This window comes from Eleutherodactylus coqui, chromosome 6 (genome assembly GCF_035609145.1).
Source record: "Eleutherodactylus coqui strain aEleCoq1 chromosome 6, aEleCoq1.hap1, whole genome shotgun sequence".
Taxonomy (NCBI): Eukaryota; Metazoa; Chordata; class Amphibia; order Anura; family Eleutherodactylidae; genus Eleutherodactylus; species Eleutherodactylus coqui.
The window spans coordinates 198,144,309-198,171,727 of NC_089842.1; positions in this window are offsets into that span (position 1 = coordinate 198,144,309).

The window sequence follows — 27,419 nt, forward strand, 5'->3', positions numbered from 1 at the left end:
AGCCTGAAAAACAATTAAAAAGCACACACCAGCGGTGAATTTTCATTCTCTCATCCCCCACTCATCATGCCAAAGAGGAAGGTGTTTAAAGCACCGCTGGAGAGGATGTCTGATTTCTTCCCGATGCGCCAGGAAGATCGAAAGCGGGCTAAAAGCGGCCACGGGCCGCCATCTCCTGTTATGAGAAGTTTTCTAAAGTGCCTACCAGAGACGCCAGAGAAGAGCCTGCAGACGACATTGTGTTCCTGCCTGGAGACAACGAGAGCCCGACAAGAAGTGGTCCTCTTGACAGCATCCCAAAGATGAAGCTACCCAAGCCGCTGCCGCGGAGGATCTCAGACTTCTCCCTAATCCGTCCTGAACTCCCTGTGAAGCTGTCTCCCCCCGCCGCCTCAGCGACAGATGTAGAACCAGGGAGAGTGCCTGTCACAGCCGCTGCAGCGTCCAGAGCCCCAGACACAGACGGCATCCACAAGCAGCCGACAATGGGAGAGAAGCCGCCGAGCGGAGCCGTAAACAAGGGGAGAGGGGAGGGATCCGATACCATACAGAACTCACATAGCATGGTGCCCAGATGTGCTCTTCCCCCCCCCCCCCCCCCCCCATCCCCAGCAATACAGCAGGGATTGCAAACAAGCAGTCCAAATAAAAGGGAAAAAAACAACAAAGGCAAAGAAAAATCCCTACAAAAACTCAGAATAGGGAATACAGAAGAGGAATATGATAACCCATCATTCTCATCTGAGTTTAGCAGAACTCCACAGATACATACAATGGCCGCTCCTCCATCTTCTTTCACCTCACCTCAGCCTCTATCACCTTCAAACAGTCCAGCTAAACAAAATCCCAGATTGTCCACAACTCATTCCCCACAATTAAGTTCTGAAAAGGAAGAGAACTTTATTGTAAATGTCCCCACATCCAATATTCCCGCCTCAGAGAACTTCATAAGAAACATGATTATAGCGTTAAGAGATACGCTACAAAACGACATGAAGCAAATGTCCTCCTCATTCCATCAATCCCTCATAGAGTTGGGAGACCGCACAGAACACGTTGAAAACAAAATAGCAGAATTTGCAACGTCGCACAATAATCTAATTGATGCGCACCACGCGTTGGAGGAAGAAGTATCATCTTTAAAGCACAAATTGGCAGATTTGGAGGATAGAAACAGGAGGAACAATATAAAAATCAGAGGTGTCCCTGAAAATATTGAACAGTCAGAGCAGAAAAATTACCCCTCTAAACTTATAGCAACCCTTCTACCGAAAACTACTGAAAACGACTGCATAATTGACAGAATCCACAGACAGCCTAAACCAAAATTCATATCAGTAGCATCCCCTTGAGATGTAATAGCAAGAGTACATTTCTTTCATATTAAGGAGGCTCTCATGTATGCAGCAAGAAAATCGACCACCCTTCCTGGCCCATACTCTGGTATCCACCTCTTCACGGACCTCTCCGCATTCACAGTTCAAAGCCAAAAAGCATTCGCAAAAATAACGACATCTTTGAGAGCTACAAACATCACATACAGATGGGGTTTCCCCACCAAGCTACTAGTACACAAAGACAACTCACTTCATGTAATCTCAACACCCGAGATGGGTGAGTCCATACTACAAAAATGGGCAATCCAGATAAATCAAGGAATGCCCGTTTAAACTGAACAATGCATCAGAAGACCAACCATGATTTAATGGTCTGCATGAAACATCCGATTGGCGATTTTATCTCTAATTGGTCTTCACCACATGCATTAATACTGCTATTGTGCAAACCACTAGATCTAACAAGCAATTTGCATGATAATTGTTCAATATAAAAAGGGGCTTTGACTACCCAGTAACAATCTTTCATTCGAGCAGGCCTCAGCTATTCCCACTATGTCATACCTTATTTTTTCCAGCTTGTCATCTTTATTAATCAGACTTCTAGCATTAGTCACCACACACTTTAGAGGGTTTGGGGTATTTGTTTTTATTTTAACTGTATCCTTTTTAACTATTCTGACAGTTCTAACTGCATTTACTTGTTAATTAGTCCCAGGTCACTGTCTACACTGTCTCCGCATCTATCTCTGTGATTACCCTGCCCCAAATCACTAGATTAAACACTCCTCCAATCTTCTAGCCATCTTCTACCCCAACACAGCTGCACCCTCCCCATTGAAGTGCAGCCCACCCCTATGGTAGAACCTGTAGCCAAAAGCAAAGGCAGCGCAGTTCTACAGGAACCCAAGCTGTTCTTTCTTACCTTAACATATTGAGCCACTTGTTTATCTCCCACTGCCTTTCAAGAATGGCAGGGGGTACAGGTAGTATTTCAGAAAATACTACTTTGGAGGTCCTTGACTTGAGTGTACATCCTAAATCCCTTCCACCTACCTCTAGCTTTGTTATTGGTGCCAATGTATACCATGACCACTAGGTCCTCACCAGTCCCTCCCAGTAATCTGTCAACCCACTCAAAACCCAAACACAAGTGCCAGGAAGACAACATACTGTGTGATGATCCTGGTCTTTGTGACAGTTTACCAATGTTGCCCTCCTAATAATTGAGTTACCCACTACCAGGACTAGTCTAACCTGCCCTGCACTCATTTTTGCCTTCTTATTAGAGCAGACATTCCCCTGACAGTTACAGGACGTGTCTTGGTGAAGCAGTTCTAACTCTGAGATGGCATTCCACCTCATCTGCCAACTTTGCAAACTTGCTGGGGTGTGCAAGATCATGACTAGCCTCCTTGACACTTTTCTCTCTACCCCTCCTACTATTATCCTACACTCCCATACTACCATCCACCCCCAAATCTTCCCCAATGAGTGTCTGTTCAGCAAGCAGCAAACTATTTCCCATGTTGTAAATAGTTCTCAGTGTTGCAAGCTGATCATTTAGATCTAGAATCTGGGTTTCCAAATGTGCAACATACATATATCTTGTATAGTACCGTGTTTCCCCAAAAATAAGACACTGTCATATTAAAGGGGTTGTCCCGCGATGACAAGTTAAGTTAAACACTTCTGTATGGCCATATACATGCACTTTGTAATATACATCGTGCATGAAATATGTGCCATACAGAAGTTATATACTCACCTTCCTTGCGCTGACGTCCCCGTCTCCATGGTGCCATCCAATTACAGCGTCTAATCGCCCGATTAGACGCGCTTGCGCAGAAGAGTCTTCTCCCTTCTGGTCGGTCTGGGCACGAGCGGCGTTCTGGCTCCGCCCCTTCTATGCATCACCACGTAGCTCCGCCCCATCACGTGTGCCGATTCCAGCCAATCAGGAGGCTGGAATCGGCAATGGACCGCACAGAGCCCACGGTGCACCATGGGAGAAGACCCACGGTGCATCGTGGGTGAAGATCCCGGCAGCCATCTTGGAGGAAAAGAAGGAAGAAGTTGCAGAGAGGGGATGCGGGTAAGTAAAATTTTTTTTTTTTAATTTCAACACATCCCTTGGGTTTGTCCTGCGCTGAACGGGGGGCCTATGCAAAAAAAAAAAAAAAATGTTTCGGCGCGGGACAACCCCTTTAATTTTTGCCTCAGTGCCTTATTTTCAGGGGATGTATTATACTTAACCATCCGCCAGTGTCTGTGTCCCTCATGCTGGTCTCCGTGCTGCTGCAGTTCACAGCACTGACAGGATTCTCTTCTCTTGGTAACAGGGCTTTGAATACCCCGCCTCCAGTAAGCGCTGTGATTGGTTCATCGAGCGCTGGCTCTTATTGGCTGGCGCTCGATCCAATCACAGCGCTTACTGTCGGCGGGGTATTCAAAGCCCAGTTACCAGGAGAAGAGAATCCTGTCAGTGCTGAGGACTGCAGCCTGCCACAGCCCCGGAGACCAGCGTGAGGGACACAGACGCCGGCGGCTATGTGAGTATTGTTTTTTTTTCTTCCTAACCTAGTGTAGGTAGGGCTTATTTTGGGGGGGAGGGCTTATATTTCAAACCTCCTTTCCCCCTTTCACACCCGAAAATAGGTGTGCGGCTTATTATCGGGGTACTGCTTTTTTTAATAGCTATCTAATAGCTGTTCAGGGATTGCATACATGGCACAAGATGTACACTGGACAGCATTGTCAATCATGGAGCACATTTAATAATGGGGATGATACAGATAAGTTAAATCAAAGTAATTTATCCAAGTAAAAAAAGATAAACACTGAATAAATTTTCTAAAATCCTTGAATCTCAATGTCATCTTTAAATATTAGTGCTTTTAAAGTACTTATGTGAAGAGAATTTTTTTAAATTATTTTTTTTACATTGTTGCATTCGAAATCCCGTAACTTTTTTATTTTTCCATGGACAGAGCTCTGTTACAGCTTGTTTTTTTGCGTGACGAGCTGTAATTATTACTGGTATCATTTTAGGATATTTATGGCTTTTTAAATCACTTTTAATGCTTAAATAGCATTTTGCCTCTTTTTTATGTTTTTTGCTGTGCGGGACAAATAGTGTGTTCAATTAATTGTACAGGTCATTAGGGATATGATGATACTAAATATGTAGAGGGGATTTATGTTTTATTTTCTTTATACCAAGAGGGAAAAGTTCGTAAAATTTTTTTTTACATTATTATTATTTTTTTTTTAACCAGAAAGGCTCTAATCATTATAATGCATTGCAGTACTTCTTTACTGCAATGCATTATTGCTCACAATAGCGAGGTCATAGCCTTGATAAATGTAGTCCCACATCTCATGCCTCAGACACTAACTCTAGCAAGTAAAAGAAGAAAACACTAATGGACAAACAAAAGAACCACTTAGCAACATGATGGGAACTACAGATTTTAATATTATGGCTAATTGCTGTATATACTTTTAGTATATTCAAAGCTTCATTTATATGTACATAGGGAATGCATGTTTTGATGAAGGGTAGAGTTGGATTTCTCCCAGTCGAATGATCTGCCCGCAGTGCATGAACCCCAAAGAGTATACTGTGAAATATACCACCATCGAAATGCAATTATGCCTTGACATATGTTGTGCTGGAAACTCTCCATTTGAGCCAATAAAAGAGAGAGGGGTTAATCAGCTTCCTGCATAATGTATAACATTAGTGATGTCTGCAATATTTCATCCAGGGCCCACTTAATTAGTCAATTCATTTGTGTTGGTTATAGAAAACATTTCTTTGTGACAGAAGGAGGATACTCCTGAGGAAATAGAGAGGTAAAATCTTCACTCCTGATGCATATTTAAAAATTTAAAGGAAGATTGACCTGTGAAAGATTACTTGTGGTTGGACAGCTTAATTGTTTCAGTCCAGATAATGAGACTAAACACCCTTCCTTATAATAAGCAGCTTGGGAAATGTGAATATAAATGAATAGCGGCAGGTTTGGCAGCTTTCATGATGGGCGTCCCACAACTCTATTGTTTGATTGTGCATTTGCATAATATGGCCATACATTACAGTATCTGCAAGTTACAAATAAGATGTGGAAAGCATTTCTTTGTACAGGTGGGTAGAGCTCTCTCTAAGTAGATAGAGAAATAATGCAATATGCTGTTCTCAGTAGAATGTTTTTAGACAATAGACAGACATAATTTGTAAGCTGTGACTTGCATTAGCAATGGAAATTTGCCCCGAACACTTAGCCATTACCTGTTTTCTGGTAAACTAAATTACATTTCAATGCAATGCAGATATTTAAGGCACTGATTGATAATTTGAATGAATATTGGCATAAATACAAAACATATACCATATTTTAGGTTTTGGAAGATGTTCTGTATGGACATTGACATAAATACACCTAACTACACCTTAAAAGAGTCATATTAGTACTCTGTTTTTGTTCAAAGCCATGGGGCTACTATAGATAGATGGAAACTCCCTACTGTACCTGCATGTATCAATGTTTCTTACATTAGTCTGTAGCTGAACTATGCATGCCTTTCAGTTCATAAATAGTATTTACTGTCATGTTTTGTGTCAAAAAGGTCAGGCCATGCTCATTTAGATGCTGTATGTGCAGCGTCCACAGAGTAAACCCACAGCCGAGGAGACAGCAGGGGTAGAGATGGTCACTTGTCATAGTGGCTCTACCGTCCCCTCCCCAGTTCCGGGTAGCATGGGACTCGTCCACATCGCCACAGGTGGAGGTCACAGGAAATAGACAGGGATGGTAACTGGACAAAGTTATCTGAAAGTATTTAATTGTCACGGGTGATGCCGTTCATTTCTTTTGGTGAGACTCTTCTTTGGAATAAACAGAGCTCACACAAAGTAGTACTTTTCTGGACACACCGGGAATGGTCGATGATGTCTACTTTACTGAACAACACAGAATATAGTCCAATGGAAGAATTTAGCAAAGCAGCAGTGGAGGTACACGGGGCATACATAGAAAGTCCACAATCCCAGTTATCTGTGTCTTGCTTTCTCTCCCGGAATCAATCCTCTCAACACTGGCTTGTGCACAATAACTCACTGAGCACTTGCATGCGAACGACTCCTTCTCTCTCAGTACCCAACATCAGTACTGAGGACTAGGGATGAGCGAGCATACTTGTCCGAGCTTGATACTCGTTCGAGTATTAGGGTGTTCGAGATGCTCGTTACTCGAGACGAGCACCACGCGATGTTCGAGTTACTTTCACTTTCATCTCTGAGAAATTTGAGCGCTTTTCTGGCCAATGGAAAGACATGGAAGGCATTACAACTTCCTCCTGTGACGTTCCAGCCCTATACCACCCCTCTGCAGTGAGTGGCTGGGGAGATCAGATGACACCCGAGTATTTAAATCTGCCCGCCCGCGGCTCGCCACAGATGCATGCTGACATAGATCAGGGACAGTGCTGCTGATGCTGCTGCTGCTATAGGGAGAGGGTTAGGTGTTATTTTAGTCTTCAAGAACCCCAACGGTCCTTCTTAGGGCCACATCTGACCGTGTGCAGTACTGTTGAGACTGCTTTTAGCAGTGTTGCACAATTTTTTTTTTGTATATCGGGTGTGCAGACCATAGCGTCCTCAGTCTGCAGTCATTTTACTCAGTATAGGGGCAGTACTGGTGAGGCAGGGAAAGAGGTATACTGGCTATATAGGCAGTGGGCTTTTTCCCAAAAACTTCCAAAAAATACAATATTAGGCCTGCCTGTCACTGCCTTCAGTTTACTGGGTCTCTGCTAGGGGTAGTAGTTGTTGAATTAATACCCAGCCTTGCGCATAATTGTTGCCTTCCTCTGCAGTGCGTTACGTACGCGAAGTCAGCCTCCAACAGGGAAATCGAAATACAGTGTATATCACAGGCAGTGGGCTTTTTCCCAAAAAGTTCAAAAAAATACAATATTAGGCCTGCCTGTCACTGCCTTCAGTTTACTGCGTCTCTGCTGGGGGTAGTAGTTGTTGAATTAATACCCAGCCTTGCGCATAATTGTTGCCTGCTTCTGCAGTGCGTTACGTACGCGAAGTCAGCCTCCAACAGGGCAATTAAAATACAGTGCATATCACAGGCAGTGGGCTTTTTCCCAAAAAGTTCAAAAAAATACAATATTAGGCCTGCCTGTCACTGCCTTCAGTTTACTGCGTCTCTGCTGGGGGTAGTAGTTGTTGAATTAATACCCAGCCTTGCGCATAATTGCTGCCTGACTCTGCAGTGCGTTACGTACGCGAAGTCAGCCTCCAACAGGGCAATCGAAATACAGTGCGTATCACAGGCAGTGGGCTTTTCCCCAAAAAGTTTTAAAAAATACAATATTAGGCCTGCCTGTCACTGCCTTCAGTTTACTGCATCTCTGCTGGGGGTAGTAGTTGTTGAATTAATACCCAGCCTTGCGCATAATTGTTGCCTGACTCTGCAGTGTGTTACGTACGCGAAGTCAGCCTCCAACAGGGCAATCGAAATACAGTGCATATCACAGGCAGTGTGGTTGTTCCCACAAAGTCTTAAAATATACAAGATTTGGCCTGCCTGTCAGTGCCTTCCATTTACAGCGTCTCTGCTGGGGGTAGTAGTTGGTGAATTAATACCCAGCCTTGTGCATAATTGTTGCCTGCAGTGCATTACATACGCGAAGTCAGCCTCCAACAGGGCAATCGAAATGCAGTGCATATCACAGGCAGTGGGCTTTTTCCCAAAAAGTTCAAAAAAATACAATATTAGGCCTGCCTGTCACTGCCTTCGGTTTACTGCGTCTCTGCTGGGGGTAGTAGTTGTTGAATTAATACCCAGCCTTGCGCATAATTGTTGCCTGCCTCTGCAGTGCGTTACGTACGCGAAGTCAGCCTCCAACCACAGGCCAATAAGCGGCACATTTAATTACAGCGTTCTGTTTGTGCTAATCTCGTAATACACCATGCTGAGGGGTAGGCCTAGAGGACTTGGACGGGGGCGAGGACGCGGAGGCCCAAGTCAGGGTGTGGGCACAGGCCGAGCTCCTGGTCCAGTGTATCGCAGCCAACTGCTGCCGGATTAGGAGAGAGGCAAGTTTCAGGGGTCCCCAGATTCATCTCACAATTAATGGGTCCACGCGGTAGACCTTTATTAGAAATTAAGCAGTGTGAGCAGGTCTTGTTGTGGATAGCAGAAAGTGCATCCAGCAATCTATCGACCACCCAGTCTTCTACGCCGTCCACAGCTGCAACTCTGAATCCTCTGGCTGCTGCTCCTCCTTCCTCCCAGCCTCGTCACTCCATTACAATGACACATTCTGAGGAGCAGGCAGACTCCCAGGAACTGTTCTCGGGCCCCTGCCCAGATTGGGCAGCAATGGTTCCTCTCCCACCAGAGGAGTTTATCGTGACCGATGCCCAACCTTTGGAAAGTTCCCGGGGTCCAGGGGATGAGGCTGGGGACTTCCGGCAACTGTCTCAAGAGCTTTCAGTGCGTGAGGAGGACGATGACGATGAGACACAGTGGTCTATCAGTGAGGTAGTAGTAAGGGCAGTAAGTCCGAGGGAGGAGCGCACAGAGGATTCGGAGGAAGAGCAGCTGGACGATGAGGTGACTTACCCCACCTGGTTTGCTAAGCCTACTGAGGACAGGTCTTCAGAGGGGGAGGCAAGTGCAGCAGCAGGGCAGGTTGGAAGAGGCATTGCGGTGGCCAGGGGTAGAGGCAGGGCCAGACCGAATAATCCACCAACTGTTTCCCAAAGCGCCCCCTCGCACCATGCCACCCTGCAGAGGCCGAGGTGCTCAAAGGTGTGGCAGTTTTTCACTGAGATTGCAGACAACCGACGAACTGTGGTGTGCAAGGTTTGTCGCGCCAAGATCAGCCGGGGAGCCACCACCACCAGCCTCACCACCACCAGCATGCACAGGCATATGATGGCCAAGCCCCCCACAAGGTAGGACGAAGGCCGTTCACGGCCTCCGGTTTGCACCACTGCCTCTCCCCCTGTGCCCCCACCTGCCACTGAGATCCAACCCCCCTCTCAGGACACAGGCACGGCCGTCTCCCGGCCTGCACTCACACGCTTACCCCTGCTGTCCTCGACCCCATCCACCAATGTCTCTCAGCACAGCGTCCAGCCGTCGCTGGCGCAACTGTTTGAGCGCAAGCGCAAGTATGCCGCCACGGACCCGCATGCTCAAGCGTTAAATGTGCACATAGCCAAATTGATCAGCCTGGAGATGCTGCCGTATAGGCTTGTGGAAACGGAGGCATTCAAAAACATGATGGCGGCGGCCCCGCGCTACTCGGTTCCCAGTCGCCACTACTTTTCCCGATGTGCCATCCCAGCCCTGCACGACCACGTCTCCCGCAACATTGTACGCGCCCTCACCAACGCGGTTACTGGCAAGGTCCACTTAACAATAGACACGTGGACAAGCACAGGCGGGCAGGGCCACTATATCTCCCTGATGGCACATTGGGTGAATTTAGTGGAGGCTGGGACCGAGTCAGAGCCTGGGACCGCTCACGTCCTACCCACTCCCAGAATTGCGGGCCCCAGCTCGGTGGTGGTATCTGCGGCGGTGTATGTTTCCTCCACTAAACCACCCTCCTCCTCCTCCTCTTCCTCCTACGCAACCTCTGTCTCGCAATCAAGATGTGTCAGCAGCAGCACGTCGCCAGCAGTCGGTGTCGCGCAGGGTGGCAGCACAGTGGTGGGCAAGCGCTAGCAGGCTGTGCTGAAACTACTCAGCTTAGGAGAGAAGAGGCACACGGCCCACAAACTGCTGCAGGGTCTGACAGAGCAGACCGACTGCTGGCTTTCGCCGCTGAGCCTCCAACCGGGCATGGTCCTGTGTGACAACGGCCGTAACCTGGTGGCGGCTCTGCAGCTCGGCAGCCTCACGCACGTGCCATGCTTGGCCCACGTCTTTAATTTGGTGGTTCAGCGGTTTCTGAAAAGCTACCCATGCTTGTCAGACCTGCTCGGAAAGGTGCGCCGGCTCAGCGCACATTTCCGCAAGTCCAACACGGACGCTGCCACCCTGCGGACACTGCAACAACGGTTTAATCTGCCAGTGCACCGACTGCTGTGCGACATGCCCACACGGTGGAACTCTACGCTCCACATGTTGGCCAGGCTCTATGAGCAGCGTAGAGCTATAGTGGAATACCAACTCCAACATGGGCGGCGTAGTGGGAGTCAGCCTCCTCAATTCTTTACAGAAGAGTGGGCCTGGTTGGCAGACATCCACCAGGTCCTTGAAAACTTTGAGGAGTCTACCCAGATGGTGAGCGGCGATGCTGCAATCATTAGCTTCACCATTCCTCTACTGTGCCTCTTGAGAAGCTCCCTGCAAAGCATAAAGGCAGACGCTTTGCGCTTGGAAACGGAGGCGGGGGAAGACAGTATGTCGCTGGATAGTCAGAGCACCCTCAAGTCTATATCTCAGCACGTTGAGGAGGAGGAGGAAGAGGAGGAGGAGCATGAGGAGGAGGGGGAAGGGACAGCTTGGCCCACTGCTGAGGGTACCCATGCTGCTTGCCTGTCATCCTTTCAGCGTGTATGGCCTGAGGAGGAGGAGGAGGAGGAGGATCCTGAAAGTGATCTACCTAGTGAGGACAGCCATGTGTTGCGTACAGGTACCCTGGCACACATGGCGGACTTCATGTTAGGATGCCTTTCTCGTGACCCTCGCGTTACAGGCATTCTGGCCACAACGGATTACTGGGTGTACACACTGCTCGACCCACGGTATAAGGAGAACCTTTCCACTCTCATACCCGAAGAGGAAAGGGGTTCGAGAGTGATGCTATACCACAGGACCCTGGCGGACAAACTGATGGTAAAATTCCCATCCGACAGCGCGAGTGGCAGAAGGCGCAGTTCCGAGGGCCAGGTAGCAGGGGAGGTGCGGAGATCAGGCAGCATGTACAGCGCAGGCAGGGGAACACTCTCCAAGGCCTTTGCCAGCTTTATGGCTCCCCATCAAGACTGTGTCACCGCTCCCCAGTCAAGGCTGAGTCGGCGGGAGCACTGTAAAAGGATGGTGAGGGAGTACGTAGCCGATCGCACGACCGTCCTCCGTGACGCCTCTGCTCACTGGGTGTCGAAGCTGGACACGTGGTCTGAACTCGCGCTGTATGCCCTGGAGGTGCTTGCTTATCCTGCGGCTAGCGTCTTGTCAGAGAGGGTGTTTAGTGCGGCTGGGGGAATCATCACAGATAAGCGTAGCCGCCTGTCAACTGACAGTGCCGACAGGCTTACACTCATAAAGATGAACAAAGCCTGGATTTCCCCAGACTTCTCTTCTCCACCAGCGGACAGCAGCGGTACCTTAACAATACGTAGGCTGCACCCGCGGATGGAAGCATCGTTCTCTATCACCATAAAAAACGGGGACCTTTTAGCTTCATCAATCTGTATTATATTCCTCCTCCTCCTCCTGCTCCTCCTCCTGAAACCTCACGTAATCACGCCGAACGGGTAATTTTTCTTAGGCCCACAAGGCTCAGTCATATGACTTTTGTAAACAATGTTTATACGTTTCAATTCTCATTAAAGCGTTGAAAGTTGCACCTGAACCAATTTTTATTTTAACTGGGCTGCCTCTAGGCCTAGTTACAAATTAAGCCACATTGACCAAAGCGATTAATGGGTTTCACCTGCCCTCTTGGTTGGGCATGGGCAATGGGCGAGGTACATTAGTACTGTTGGTACACCAATTTTTTGGGGCCCTCGCCTACAGTGTAATCCTAGTAATTTTTATGGGCTTCACCTGCACTCATGCTACAGCAAGGTGTGTGGGGTTGGCCCACACTTTTGCTACATAAATGTAACTGGGGCCTTGTCTATACTGCAACTACTGAAATGTGAAAGAGACTGTTATCTCCCTAAACTGCTGCAACGGGAATGTTACTGTGGCCTGTCTTGACTGCTACTACTACTGAAATGGAACTAATACTGTGCTCCCCCTATACTGCTGCTTCGGAATTGTTACTGGGATCTGTCTTAACTGATACTACTACTACTGAAATGGAACTAATACTGTGCTCCCCCTATACTGCTGCTTCAGAATTGTTACTGGGGCCTGTCTTGACTGCTACTATTACTGAAATGGAACTAAGACTGTGCTCCCCCTATACTGCTGCTTCGGAATTGTTACTGGGGCCTGTCTGGACTGCTACTACTACTGAAATGGAACTAATACTGTGCTCCCCTTATAATGCTGCTAGTGATATGTTACTGGGGCCTGTCCCTAATGCTACCGCTGAAATGTTACTAATTCTGGGCTCTGCCTATACCGCTGCTAATGCTATGTCACTGGGGTGTGGAAACGGAGGCTTCCCAAAGACATGATGGCGGCGAGGCCATTTCCCACCAACGCGGTTACTGTTAAGGTGCATATAACCACGGACACGTGGAGAGGACACGTAGTGCCTCAAAAACATCCCCCTTCTCCTCCAACAATGAAAACATTCTTGGCAAATACCTTTGCATTGGTCAGTCTGGTGGCAGTCCAAGAATGTCACCTTTAACGACACAACAAGAGAGCCCCCCCCACCATCCCCCCGCCACGGCCCACTTAATCCTGGCCACCTTCCGAAAACCAACTAAATAAAAACGCGCTACTAGGTCCGCAGTCGCCACCACATTCCCACCAACGCGGTTCCTGTTAAGGTACATATTACCAGTCTGACTGGGGCATGCACTGTGGGCCGAATCACACCTGTATTGTATGTGACGTTAGCTCTGCTGAGCAGGGCACTGCAATGGGATAAATTTATGTACCGCCGATGGGTTCCAGGGAGCCACCCATGCTTTGGGTCCACAGGGACTTCACATTAGGGATTTGTACCTGCCAGTGTCTATGTATTAAAAACCCCGGTCAGACTGGGGCATGCAGTGTGGGCCGAAGCCCACCTACATTTAATCGGACGTTACCTCAGCTGTGCTGGGCAATGCAATGGAATATTTTTATGTACCGCCGGTGGCTTCCTGGGACCCACCTATGCTGTCGGTCCACACGGAGGTGTAACTGCATGTGTCTACTTATAAAGAACCCCAGTCTGACTGGGGCATGCAGTGTGGGCCGAAGCCCACCTGCATTAAACCTGACGTTAGCTCAGCTGTGCTGGGCACTGCAATGGGATTTGTTTATGTACCGCCGGTGGGTTCCAGGGAGCCACCCATGCTGTCGGTGCACACGGAATTCCCATTGCGGAGTTGTACCTGCCTGTGACTATTTATAAAAAACCCCGGTCTGACTGGGGCATGCAGTGTGGGCCAAAGCCCACCTGTATTTAATCTGACGTTAGCTCTACTATCCGGGGCACTGCATTGGGACAAACTACAGGAGCAATACAGCGCTAATGAGGCGTGCACAGCTTCGCTAGCATTGGAGTCCGCTGTAGGCCCGCGATTGCTGAGGGTTTGTGCAGAGGCCTATGTCTTGGGTGCAGTGAAAGTCCGCTTCCTGCCTAGGATTGCTGAAGCTGGGGGCCGAGGCCTATGTCGTGGCCGCGGTGCAAGTCTGCCATGTTTGGCCGGTCAGATCAATTTTTGGTTCATGTCTTGGGTTTCCTAGGACCCACGTATGCTGTTGGTGCAAACTTAGCTCTCATTGCGGTGTTTGACCTGTCTGGCACAAAGACACTGACTGACTTGGGTAGGGGGCAGAGCGCAGATGGCTTTCCCCTTGCAGTGAGGATTGAGCTATGCGACACCTTGACAGAATGAATAGTGTACGGCACATGGGTTCCCCATTGCTATGCCCACGTGTGCAGCTCCTGATGGAGGTGGCACAGGATTGGAGTTCTCATTGCTTCTATACAGCATTGTGGGCTTTCGCCCCGCCCCTTTTAAAGAGGGTCGCTGCCTGGCCCTGCCAACCCTCTGCAGTGTGTGCCTGCGGTTCCTCCTCATGGCAGACGCACTTATAAATAGACATGAGGGTGGTGTGGCTATGAGGCCAGCGTGTGGCATGAGGGCAGCTGAAGGCTGCGCAGGGACACTTTGGTGTGCGCTGTGGGCACTGGGTTGTGCGGGGGGGGGGGGGGGGGGTTGGGCAGCATGTAACCCAGGAGAAGTGGCAGCGGAGTGTCCCGCAGGCAGTGATCGTGCTTTGTTGGAGATAGTGTGATGCTTAGCTAAGGTATGCCTTGCTAATGAGGGTTTTTCAGAAGTAAAAATTGTTGGGAGGGGGGGGGGAACTCTTGCTGCTATTGTGGCTTAATAGTGGGACCTGGGAACTTAAGATGCAGCCCAACATGTAGCCCTTCACCTGCCCTATCCGTTTCTGTGTCGTTCCCATCACTTTCTTTAATTTCCCAGATTTTCACAAATGAAAACCTTAGCGAGCATCGGCGATATACAAAAATGCTCGAGTCGCCCATTGACTTCAATGGGGTTCGTTACTCGAAACGAACCCTCGAGCATCGCGAAAAGTTCGACTCGAGTAACGAGCACCCGAGCATTTTGGTGCTCGCTCATCTCTACTGAGGACGCTTTAGATTATATATGAAGGCAGAACATCTGACAATCTCTCGGCCTCTTTCATCTTCTCCACACACAGACTGAAGGTGTCTGTGTGCAGGCAGACTTTCATTCTTCCTAACTACCATACACCTTGCAACTCAATTCTACAACTTAATTAATTAATTCCGCTACAAGCGGAAACTTTGACAGCAACTGAAAATGTGCAAAGAATTGTCCTTGATCGATACTTCAGAGCACTACTGCGCTGCTGAAAAAGTGGGACAGCCATGTAGACTCTAAAATGGCTAATTTGCTAGTGGACCTTGTGGAATGGTATTCAGCTGTTGAAGGAGTGTTGGGACCCATTCAGCAGTTTCCTTCTGGCACACACAAAACAAAGACCTCAGGAGTCCGTGGTAAATCTGTGCCAGGCTACAGGAGTGCCAGGAAGGTTGATATAAGTCTTTATGTGATAAGGATGAGATTGGAGGCTCAGTAAAGCCTCAAGGACATACCTTTATGCCAAATAAGAGTCTGACCAGGTGTTACCGTTGTAGGTATGTCGGCAATATTGCAGCTAGCTGTCCTATCATGTCAGAACCTATGCAATGGAACTTTATCTTTATGGAGAAATGCATGACTATGTTTTTCCACAGGTAGTCTGTATGGTGGCTTATGCCAATGATTCCAAGAGGCATTTATATGAATGGTCCTTTGGCCAGGCATACATGGAGATGTTAATAAATATTATGAGTTATGTTCAGGTTGTCAAATTTTAGGACCAAGGCCTCACTATTGTAGTCCACTAGTACCCACGTCTTTTATTGAGGTGCCTTTTGCATGTATAGGTATGAATATAGTTGGGCCATTGGTGAAGCGCTCCCAGGGGCACCAGCATATTTTAGTTATATTCTAAAATGATTGCAAAAGAATTAGTACAGGTGTTTAGTCGGTGGGTATTCCAAAGAGATACTGACCGACCAGGGGATCCCCTTCATGTTGAGAGTGATCAAGGAACTCTTCCAGCTATTTAAAGTAGAACAAGTACGCACGTCTATTTGCCACCCTTAGACATTCTGTGTGTGTGTGTAGGCTACTCTCCTTTCCCCCAATGCATGATGTTGAAGGAAAGAAGAATCATTGACGTTAAATTTCAACATCTGATCTTTTTGTTCCACAGAAGATAAGCCATCACCAGAGCTGTCTGGCTTCAGTTTACCTCCCTAGTCACATGAATGTTCATGTATATGGGGAGCTGGTAAAACAGACAACAGTTGTTGATAGTGTATGGGCAGCATTAGGGATTTAAAGAATACTAAATAGGGGTCATCTACTGTGCTCACAGGCAGAACACAATGCAATATGTTTCCTGCAACAAAATACTGCATCATTGAGTTAGTATTTGCACAAGATTCAGGTCTTCTAACCTCTACTCTTTGTAAGTGGTTGCTCATTTCTAGGGCTTTATAATCCTGTGGGTTCTCACTACTGTATAGCAGTTTAGTGAGGCAGAATCTAATGAACTACGACAGACAAATGAAACCCAAATTTAAGATGGAGAAAAACGTTTTCAACCTTCTATCGTCCCTGGAGCAATAAAGAAAGATTTCCAAATTTACAACCTCTGTCTTTTCTAAGTTTTATTTTAGAGGAATTTAAGGATAAAGCATTCAAAGTACTGATAAACCTAGAGATTTGTGAAATAAGTTCTGGATGCTTCACTAGCTCCAAATTACATATCTGAAGTTGTAATCTATATGAATATAAAATACATATTTCTTTGTTGCGGCAAGGCTCAACAGCCTTTATAGGAATTATTTACTTATTGCTATGCAGCAGTGGTCTGCAGTTATCTACATCGAGAAATTGATTACAAAGAGAGAGAAATCCTGTCTTGCTGAAATAGTGCAGTTGTTGCCTTCAAAGGTGTTTCAAAAAAGTGTCACTTTGAGTATTGTAGATCTTTTTAGTGCATATGACTATTTGTGCCTAAGGGGGATACAAATCTCACGCTCTCTGCACACACCACATTATGGCTCCGTTCAGGAGCTGTATATTAGGTACCAAGGATAAGATCCAATCCTGTGATCTGAAATTAAGAAAGTCTTTCCCAAAGTGTTTTGGGGAAGTTGTCCCTGATCTCAAAGGAAGAGATTTGATTTCATCCTTGGCAGAAGTCATGATTGTCTTTTTGTCATTTTTATGCAATGTGCCACTACAAGACACTAGCATACACATAAATGCCCAGCTACACATATAACTATTCTAAGATATGGAAATAAGGAAGATGGAACAATACCTCTGCTGTGCCACCTATTCCCAATCATTGTTTTAAAGACTTGTTTAAAGAGTCATACATTGATTTGAAGGAATGCTGCCATCCAATAGGTGGCACTGCAGAGGTATTATTCCATCTTCCTTATTTGCATCTATTACCGAGAGGAGCATGCATGGCCTTGTAAGTCTCCTCACTCACCTACTAAGTGTCTCCACATACCTTCTGGGTGCTCTTCCTTTCCGACCCTATGCTAAGACAGTCATAGAGGACTTCCAGTTTTGAGTTTTTGGTTAACCCCATTCTAGTTGAGATACATTCTGACAGTCATAATTTTTAACTTTTAGTTTTTGTAAGTGTATGACGTTTTTTGGGGGATAAGGAACCTTCAGGCATCACTTGTGGTAAATAAAGTATATATTAGCATCTATATAATTTTTTTTAATGCTGTGGAATACATGAAGAAGCAATTCTAGCATTGTTTTCCATCCATGTTTTTTATGCTTTCAACCATGACCCAAAAATAGCACATAAACTTTATGGTAAGGGTTGTTACTATCCCCAGCCCTGTTTAACTTGTATGCCGAAATGATCATAAGGCGATGAAATCTGGATGAATCCCAAGTTGGAGTGAAAATTGGTGGAAGAAACATACACAATCTTCAATTTTCTTCTTCAATTTGCTGACCACACAACTGTACTTGCAGAAAATGAAAATTATCTTCAATACTTAATTCGAAGAGTCAAAGAAGAACGCGAACACATGGGGCTGTATCTCAATATTAAGAAAACATAGCTGCTGACAACAGCAAGCAATTTTATACCAATCGACAATGAAGAAATTAAATCGGTTCAAGATTTCACTTTCCTTGGATCCAAGATCGAGCGCAGTGGCTTATCAGAGTCTGAAATCAAATAAAGAATCAGCCTTGGCCATAGTGCAATGCAAGGAATGGCGAAGATATGGAAGAGCAAAGACATCAGCGTTACAATAAAGATCCGAATAATCAATGCAATGATTTTCCCAATAATTACATATGCATGTGAAAGCTGGACACTCAAGAAAGTAGACAGAAGAAGGATGGAGGTCTTTGAGCTGTGGTGCTGGTGGCATATGTTGCACATACCATGGACAGAGATGGTCACAAATAAGGCAATCCTAGACCATGTCAGACCAAAAGTTCTAACCGACCTCCCCTCAACATCTCCATTCCAGTGTTTGGCACCATCATAACCCCCAGACGGCATGCCCGATGCCTTGGGGTCACACTGGACTCTGACCTCTCCTTTGCCCCCCATATCCAATCTCTGGCCCAAACATGCCACATGCACCTCAGAAATATTGCTAAAATACGTCCGTTCCTAACCACGGACACGCAAAAGATGCTCGTGGTCGCCCTCATCCACTCCCGGCTTGACTACTGCAACTCGCTACTCATTGGCCTCCCCCACACTAGACTCGCTCCGCTCCAATCCATACTAAATGCAGCAGCTAGACTCTATCCAGTCGTTATTCACACGCCTCTGCATTATGCCAGTCGCTGCATTGGCTGCCCATCCACTGCAGAACTAAATTTAAACTCCTCTACCTCACTCACAAAGCTCTGCATGGCGCTGCGCCACCATACATCGCATCCCTACTGTCAGTCCACCACCCAGCCCGCTCACTCCGATCGGCTAAAATAATAATAATAATAAATAATAATAATCTTTATTTGTATAGCGCCAACATATTCCGCAGCGCTTAAACACTCAGACTAAACACCTCTGTAATACGAACCTCACATGCTCGCCTACAGCACTTCCCCAGAGCAGCAGCCATCCTCTGGAATGCACTACCCCAAGGCATCCGGACAATTCCCGATGCACGAAATTTCAGACGTGCCTTAAAAACGCACCTCTTCAGGGAAGCATACCAAATCTCCTGACCTAGTCCCTCGCCCCTTCCTATGGTGCCCCACCCTGTTTGCCTTCTAATAAATGATCTGTACATGAAACTTCCTATTGCCTGTGTTCCCCAACCCCTGCACCTCCTGTACCACCCCCAACCCATTTGTGTCTAACCCAATGTACCTCACATTGTATTGTTTTGCATTTATCCATGCCTGAAAGCGCTGGGGAATAAGTTGGCGCTATACAAATAAAGATTATTATTATTATTATTATCACTAGAAAGCAAAATCACCAAACAACGGCTTTCCTACTTTGGTCATGTCATACGAGCCAACTCTCTGGAGACAACAATAATGCTCGGCACAGTCAGCGGGTGCAGAAGAAGAAGATGCCAAAGAGCACACTGGCTAGACGCAATAAAGGTTGACATGAACATGACTGTGGGGAATCTGAAGGAAGCGGCCAAAGACAGGGAAGCATGGCCAAAATGCTCGGGTGCTCATTGCTCGAGTCGAACTTTCCGCGATGCTCGAGGGTTCGTTTCGAGTAACGAACCCCATTGAAGTCAATGGGCGACTCGAGCATTTTTGTATATCACCGATGCTCGCTAAGGTTTTCATTTGTGAAAATCTGGGAAATTCAAGAAAGTGATGGGAACGACACAGAAACGGATAGGGCAGGCGAGGGGCTACATGTTGGGCTGCATCTCAAGTTCCCAGGTCCCACTATTAAGCCACAATAGTGGCAAGAGTAGGCCCCCTCCCTCCCAACAATTTTTACTTCTGAAAAACCCTCATTAGCAATGCATACCTTAGCTAAGCACCACACTACCTCCAACTAAGCACAAGCACTGCCTGCGGGACACACCGCTGCCTCTTCTCCTGGGTTACATGCTGCCCAACCCCCCCGCACAACCCAGTGTCCACAGTGCACACCAAAGTGTCCCTGCGCAGCCTTCAGCTGCCCTCATGCCACACGCTAGCCTCATAGCCACACCACCCTCATGTCTATTTATAAGTGCGTCTGCCATGAGGAGGAACCGGAGGCACACACTGCAGAGGGTTGGCAGGGCCAGGCAGCGACCCTCTTTAAAAGGGGCAGGGCGATAGCCCACAATGCTGTACGGAAGCAATGAGAACTCCAATCCTGTGCCACCTCCGTCAGGAGCTGCAAACGTGGGCATAGCAATGTGCCACACAGTATTCATTCTGTCAAGGTGTCGCATAGCTCAATCCACACTGCAAGGGGAAAGCCGTCAGCGCTCTGCCCTCTACCCAAGTCAGTCAGTGTCTTTGTGCCAGACAGGTCAAACACCGCGACGGGAACTAAGTTTGCACCAACAGCATAGGTGGGTCCTAGGAAGCCCAAGACATGAACAAAAAATTGATCTGAGCGACCAAACATGGCAGACTTGCACCGCGCCCATGACATAGGCCTCGGCCCACAGCTTCAGCAATCCTAGGCAGGAAGCGGACTTTCACTGCACCCAGGACATAGGCCTCTGCACAAACCCTCAGCAATCGCGTGCCTACAGCGGACTCCAATGCCAGCGTAGCTGTGCACGTCTCATTAGCACGGTATTGCTCCTGTAGTTTGTCCCAATGCAGTGCCCCGGATAGTAGAGCTAATGTCAGATTAAATACAGGTGGGCTTCGGCCCACACTGCATGCCCCAGTCAGACTGGGGTTCTTTATAAGTAGACACAGGCAGGTACAACTCCGTATGGACCGACAGCATGGGTGGGTCCCAGGAAACCACCGGCGTTACATAAATAAATCCCATTGCATTGCCCAGCACAGCTGAGGTAACGTCAGATTAAATGCAGGTGGGCTTTCGGCCCACACTGCATGCCCCAGTCTGACCGGGGTTTTTAATACATAGACACAAGCAGGTACAAATCCCTAATGTGAAGTCCGTGTGGACCCAAAGCATGGGTGGCTCACTGGAACACACCGGCGGTACATAAACTAATCCCATTGCAGTGCCCTGGACAGCAGAGCTAACGTCGGATACAATACAGGTGGGGTTCGGCCCACAGTGCATGCCCCAGTCAGACTGGTAATATGTACCTTAACAGTAACCGCGTTGGTGGGAATGTGGTGGCGACTGCGGACCTAGTAGCGCGGTTTTATTTAATTGGTTTTCGGAATGTGGCCAGGATTAAGTGGGCCGTGGCGAGCGGATGGTGGGGGGGCTCTCTTGTTGTGTCGTTAAAGGTGAAATTCTTGGACTACCACCAGACAGACCAATGCAAAGGTATTTGCCAAGAATGTTTTCATTGTTGGAGGAGGAGGGGGATGTTTTTGAGGCACTACGTGTCCTCTCCACGTGACCGTGGTTATATGCACCTTAACAGTAACCGCGTTGGTGGGAAATGGCCTCGCCGCCAGCATGTAATTGGGAAGCCTCCGTTTCCACAACCCAGTGACATAGCATTAGCAGCGGTATAGGCAGAGCCCAGAATTAGTAACATTTCAGCAGTAGCATTAGGGACAGGCCCCAGTAACATATCACTAGCAGCAGTATAGGGGGAGCACAGTATTAGTTCCACTTCAGTAGTAGTAGCAATCAAGACAGGCCCCAGGAACAATTCCGAAGCAGCAGTATATGGGGAGCACAGTCTTAGTTCCATTTCAGTAGTAGTAGCAGTCAAGACAGGCCCCAGTAACAATTCCGAAGCAGCAGTATAGGGGGAGCACAGTATTAGTTCCATTTCAGTAGTTGCAGTATAGACAAGGCCCCAGTTACATTTATGTAGCACAAGTGTAGGCCAACCCCACACACCTTGCTGTGCCATGAGTGCAGGCGAAGCCCTTAAAAATTACTAGGATTACACTGTAGGCGAGGGCCCCAAAAAATTGGTGTACCAACAGTACTAATGTACCTCAGAAAAATTGCCCATGCCCAACCAAGAGGGCAGGTGAAACCCATTAATCGCTTTGGTTAATGTGGCTTAATTTGTAACTAGGCCTGGAGGCAGCCCAGTTAAAATAAAAATTGGTTCAGGTGCAAGTTTCAACGCTTTAATGAGAATTGAAACGTATAAACATTGTTTGCAAAAGTCATATGACTGAGCCTTGTGGGCCTAAGAAAAATTGCCCGTTCGGCGTGATTATGTGAGGTTTCAGGAGGAGGAGCAGGAGGAGGAGGATGAATATAATACACAGATTGATGAAGCTACAAGGTCCCATTTTTTATGGTGATAGAGAACGATGCTTCCATCCGCGGGTGCAGCCTACGTATGTTGAGGTACCGCTGCTGTCTGCTGGTGGAGAAGAGAAGTCTGGGGAAATCCAGGCTTTGTTCATCTTTATGAGTGTAAGCCTGTCGGCACTGTCAGTTGACAGGCGGGTGCGCTTATCCGTGATGATTCCCCCAGCCGCACTAAACACCCTCTTTGACAAGACGCTAGCTGCAGGGCAAGCAAGCACCTCCAGGGCATACAGCGCGAGTTCAGGCCACGTGTCCAGCTTCGACACCCAGTAGTTGTAGGGAGCAGAGGCGTCACGGAGGATGATCGTGCGATCGGCTACGTACTCCCTCACCATCCTTTTACAGTGCTCCCGCCGACTCAGCCTTGACTGGGGAGCGGTAACACAGTCTTGCCGGGGAGCCATAAAGCTGGCAAAGGCCTTGGAGGGTGTTCCCCTGCTTGCGCTGTACATGCTGCCTGATCTCCGCGCCTCCCCTGCTGCCTGGCCCTCGGAACTGCGCCTTCTGCCACTAGCGCTATCGGATGGGAATTTTACCATCAGTTTGTCCGCCAGGGTCCTGTGGCATAGCATCACTCTCGAACCCCTTTCCTCTTCGGGTATGAGAGTGGAAAGGTTCTCCTTATACCGTGGGTCGAGCAGTGTGTACACCCAGTAATCCGTAGTGGCCAGAATGCGTGTAACGCGAGGGTCACGATAAAGGCATCCTAACATGAAGTCCGCCATGTGTGCCAGGGTACCTGTACACAAGACATAGCTGTCCTCACTAGGAAGATCACTTTCAGGATCCTCCGCCTCCTCAGGCCATACACACTGAAAGGATGACAGGCAAGCAGCATGGGTACCCTCAGCAGTGGGCCAAGCTGTCTCTTCCCCGTCCTCCTCATGATCCTCCCCCTCCTCCTCCTCCTCCTCCAAAACGCGCTGAGATATAGACATGAGGGTGCTCTGACTATCCAGCGACATACTGTCTTCCCCCGCCTCCGTTTCCGAGCGCAAAGCATCTGCCTGTATGCTTTGCAGGGAACTTCTCAAGAGGCATAGCAGGGGAATGGTGACGCTAATGATTGCAGCATTGCCGCTCACCATCTGGGTAGACTCCTCAATGTTTCCAGGGACCTGGCAGATGTCTGCCAACCAGGCCCACTCTTCTGTAAAGAATTGAGGAGGCTGACTCCCACTACGCCGCCCATGTTGGAGTTGGGATTCCACTATAGCTCTACGCTGCTCATAGAGCCTGGCCAACATGTGGAGCCTAGAGTTCCACCGTGTGGGCACGTCGCACAGCAGTCTGTGCACTGGCAGATTAAACCGATGTTGCAGGGTCCGCAGGGTGGCAGCGTCCGTGTTGGACTTGCGGAAATGTGCGCTGACCCGATACACCTTTCCGAGCAGGTCTGACAAGCGTGGGTAGCTTTTCAGAAAGCGTTGAACCACCAAATTAAAGACGAGGGCCAGGCATGGCAAGTGCGTGAGGCTGCCGAGCTGCAGAGCCGCCACCAGGTTACGGCCGTTGTCACACAGGACCATGCCCGGTTGGAGGCTCAGCGGCGAAAGCCAGCGGTCGGTCTGCTCTGTCAGACCCTGCAGCAGTTCGTGGGCCATGTGCCTCTTCTCTCCTAAGCTGAGTAGTTTCAGCACGGCCTGCTGACGCTTGCCCACCGCTTTGCTGCCACGCCGCGCGACACCGACTGCTGGCGACGTGCTACTGCTAACACATCTTGATTGCGAGACAGAGGTTGCGTAGGAGGAGGAGGAGGGTGGTTTAGTGGAGGAATCATACACCGCCGCAGATACCACCACCTAGCTGGGGCCCGCAATTCTGGGGGTAGGTAGGACGTAAGCGGTCCCAGGCTCTGACTCGGTCCCAGCCTCCACTAAATTCACCCAATGTGCCGTCAGGGAGATATAGTGGCCCTGCCTGCCTGTGCTTGTCCACGTGTCCGTTGTTAAGTGGACCTTGGCAGTAACCGCGTTGGTGAGGGCGTGTACAATGTTGCGGGAGACGTGGTCGTGCAGGGCTGGGACGGCACATCGGGAAAAGTAGTGGCGACTGGGAACCGAGTAGCGCGGGGCCGCCGCCGCCATCATGTTTTTGAAAGCCTTCATTTCCACAAGCCTATAAGGCAGCATCTCCAGGCTGATCAATTTGGCTATGTGCACGTTTAACGCTTGAGCATGCGGGTGCGTGGCGGCGTACTTGCGCTTGCGCTCAAACAGTTGCGCTAGCGACGGCTGGACGCTGCACTGAGAGACATTGCTGGATGGGGCCGAGGGACAGCGGAGGTGAGCGTGTGGGTGCAGGCCGGGAGACGGTCGTGCCTGTGTCCTGAGAGGGGGGTTGGATCTCAGTGGCAGGTTGGGGCACAGGGGGAGAGGCAGTGGTGCAAACCGGAGGCGGTGAACGGCGTTCGTCCCACCTTGTGGGGTGCTTGGCCATCATATGTCTGCGCATGCTGGTGGTGGTGAGGCTGGTGGTGGTGGCTCCCCGGCTGATCTTGGCGCGACAAACCTTGCACACCACAGTTCGTCGGTCGTCTGCACTCTCAGTGAAAAACTGCCACACCTTTGAGCACCTCGGCCTCTGCAGGGTGGCATGGCGCGAGGGGGCGCTTTGGGAAACAGTTGGTGGATTATTCGGTCTGGCCCTTCCTCTACCCTGGCCACCGCACTGCCTCTTCTAACCTGCCCTGCTGCTGCACTTGCCTCCCCCTCTGAAGACCTGTCCTCAGTAGGCTTAGCAAACCAGGTGGGGTAGTCACCTCATCGTCCAGCTGCTCTTCCTCCGAATCCTCTGTGCGCTCCTCCCTCGGACTTACTGCCCTTACTACTACCTCACTGATAGACAACTGTGTCTCATCGTCATCGTCCTCCTCACCCACTGAAAGCTCTTGAGACAGTTGCCGGAAGTCCCCAGCCTCATCCCCCGGACCCCGGGAACTTTCCAAAGGTTGGGCATCGGTCACGATAAACTCCTCCGGTGGGAGAGGAACCATTGCTGCCCAATCTGGGCAGGGGCCCGAGAACAGTTCCTGGGAGTCTGCCTGCTGGGAGGAAGGAGGAGCAGCAGCCAGAGCATTCAGAGTTGCAGCTGTGGACGGCGTAGAAGACTGGGTGGTCGATAGATTGCTGGATGCACTTTCTGCCATCCACGACAGGACCTGTTCACACTGATCAGTTTCTAATAAAGGTCTACCGCGTGGACCCATTAATTGTGAGATGAATCTGGGGACCCCAGAAACTTGCCTCTCTCCTAATCCCGCAGCAGTCGGCTGCGATACACCTGGACCAGGAGCTCGGCCTGTGCACACACCCTGACTTGGACCTCCGCATCCTCGCCCCCGTCCACGTCCTCTAGGCCTACCCCTACCCCTCAGCATGGTGTATTACGAGTAGAGCAGAAACAGAACGCTGTAATTAAATGTGCCGCTTATTGGTCTGTGGTTGGAGGCTGACTTTGCTTACGGAACACACAGCAGAGCCAGGAAACAATTATGCGCAAGCCTGTAGTGAGACCTAGGTGCGCATGACTGAGCTACTGGAATTCACTGCGCAGAACCAGTCAAGTGGCCAAAGGCCAGTGGTAGGCCTTAAGTGTTTTGCTTCTATTTTTTAAAATGGTGAGGTGAAAAACCAGACAGACACCGTATGCAGCGTATATTATGTATACTGCTTCCCTCTGGCGGGATGACGGCGGTCATGTAACGGGCACAGCAGAGCCAGGAAACAATTATGCGCAAGCCTGTAGTGAGACCTAGGTGCGTATGACTGAGCTACTGGAATTCACAGCGCAGAACCAGTCAAGTGGCCAAAGGCCAGTGGTAGGCCTTAAGTATTTTGCTTCTATTTTTTAAAATGGTGAGGTGAAAAACCAGACAGACACCGTATGCAGCGTATATTATGTATACTGTTTCCCTCTGGCGGGATGACGGCGGTCATGTAACGGGCACAGCAGAGCCAGGAAACAATTATGCGCAAGCCTGTAGTGAGACCTAGGTGCGTATGACTGAGCTACTGGAATTCACAGCGCAGAACCAGTCAAGTGGCCAAAGGCCAGTGGTAGGCCTTAAGTGTTTTGCTTCTATTTTTTTAAATGGTGAGGTGAAAAACCAGACAGACACCGTATGCAGCGTATATTATGTATACTGTTTCCCTCTGGCAGGATGATGGCGATCATGTAACGGGCACAGCAGAGCCAGGAAACAATTATGCGCAAGCCTGCTGTAATGCTTAGTTGGGTATTAATTAGCGACTACTACCCCCAGCAGACACGCAGTAAACTGAAGACAGTCACAGGCAGCCCAAATATAGTATTTTTCCCCAATTTTTTTGAAAAAGCCCACTGCCTATATAGCCAGTATATCTCTTTCCCTGTACCACTGTCCCTGCCTCACCAGTACTGCCCCTATACTCTGTAAAATGACTGCAGACTGAGGACGCTATGGTCTGCACGCCCGATATACAAAAAAAAATAAAATTGTGCAACACTGCTAAAAGCAGCCTCAACAGTACTGCACACGGTCAGATGTGGCCCTAAGAAGGACCGTTGGGGTTCTTGAAGACTGAAATAACACCTAACACTCTCCCTATAGCAGCAACAGCATCAGCAGCACTTTCCTTGATCTCTCTCAGCATGCATCTGTGGCGAGCCGCGGGCGGGGCAGATTTAAATACTCGGGTGTCATCTGATCTCCCCAGCCACTCACTGCAGGGGGGTGGGATAGGGCTGGAATGTCACAGGAGGAAGTTGTAATGCCTTCCCTGTGCTTCTATTGGCCAGAAAAGCACGCAAATTTCTCAGGGAAGGAAATGTAATGGAGTCGAGCACCGCGTGGTGCTCGTCTCGAGTAACGAGCATCTCGAACACCCTAATACTCGAACGAGCATCAAGCTCGGATGAGTACGCTCGCTCATCTCTAGTTGTTACAATTATGGTGATACCAAATATGCATGTTTTTTTTTTAAATTTGACACTTTATTTCATATAATTGTTACTATAAAAAAATGTTCTATTTGCAGTTTTTAAGGGGTTTTCCAGGACTCCAGTATTAATGGTACAGGTATATCATTAATATAGGCTGTTAATATAAGATTAATTGGGATCTGACTAATTACTTTTGGTAGTTGCTGTTCTTGATATTGTAGCTCACTGTAGTTCCATCCCATACAGTTTTACAGGCCCAATAATAAGTTCTTAA